General features: G+C 34.7%; 1 long non-coding RNA gene across 1 annotated transcript; it reads left to right on the top strand.

The window, feature by feature from the left end:
• Positions 1-233: 233 nt before the first annotated feature.
• Positions 234-936, top strand: LOC121052085. Its single transcript, XR_005807939.1, has 3 exons — positions 234-373; positions 658-727; positions 809-936. It is a non-coding gene; the product is annotated as an uncharacterized LOC121052085 (long non-coding RNA).
• The last annotated feature ends 215 nt before the right edge of the window (positions 937-1,151 follow it).

The raw sequence follows: 1,151 nt of genomic DNA, 5'->3' as shown, positions 1-1,151 counted from the left end.
GCAACTAGATGATGTGACTATCTGTTTGCCAGAGGTTCATTTTATTTTGTCTTCATCAGTCTTCATCAGTGCTCTAGGAGGTTATGTTTAATTGTAATCATGTATAATTGATCTTTTATTGTTTTTTTTTTTTTTTCTGTTTTTGTTTCTTTTTTTCAGGATGGATATGGGGATGTACTGAAGTTAGCTGATAACTTTGGTTCATTCCATTTCCTTGATGAATCTCTGTAAAATCTGATCCTAGGTCTTGGTTGAAGTATGCTTACAAAGTTGTTTCTGACCAAATGAAGAAGGCAATGTATTTCCATTTCCTTGATGAAGGAACTGTGTGAATTATTTTGTGAATTGAGTAAGGATGCTTCAATCTATTTTGGTAAGGCTGAAAGCACTATGAACATCTCCTATAATTTATGTTCATTTGCATTTTTTCTCAGTTGCTCTAACATAGATTTGATACCAGCATCAAGGCTAGCTTTGAAATCTTCTTGCTCCCTATTCTGCTTTATTGTATATTGATTCTCATTTTATTTCTCACGAGTAAAATTTGCTTTCTATCAAGTCACTGAAATCGAATGGAGTTAATGAATATGCTGTGTCATTAATGAATTGAAGATTGTTACTAAAATAAATGTTTTTTTTTTGTCCTGCTCTATTCAGGTCAGTTTCCTTTGAAGTTTGAAGTGATCTCATCATTCAAGTGAAAGAAAGCAGATATTTGCTTCACAAGGTACACTCATAACTCACAGATTCCAATTGTCACAGAGTTTCCACTTCTGTCGAAGTGTTTAAGGCTGCAGACGCTCTGCAGTGGAGTTGAGGCATTCGAGCACAGCACAGAATTCTGCTATGGAATCAAAATCACCCTCAATGCCATTGTATAAAGCATGAAGTAGAAATTCTAACCCACGGCATCGTGCGGGTTCTCATTCCTAGTTTGGAACTAAAATGATTCTTGTATTTAAGTTTCCATTCTTTTCTTTTGTGCTTTACATTTAAAGCTTAGATTTGCTATTGGTGATCTAGATTCCAGTATTTTCTATACCTGTTATCCTTAGTTGTCGTTTGTCCTCAAGTTCTTTTGCCTCTTCGAATGAATGATATTCTTACTTCTCTAAACAAGGCATCTGATACCTAATATTTGTTCTGGCAGA

This window comes from Rosa chinensis, chromosome 3 (assembly GCF_002994745.2).
Source record: "Rosa chinensis cultivar Old Blush chromosome 3, RchiOBHm-V2, whole genome shotgun sequence".
Lineage (NCBI taxonomy): Eukaryota > Viridiplantae > Streptophyta > Magnoliopsida > Rosales > Rosaceae > Rosa > Rosa chinensis.
This window is presented reverse-complemented; position numbering and strand designations above follow the sequence as displayed.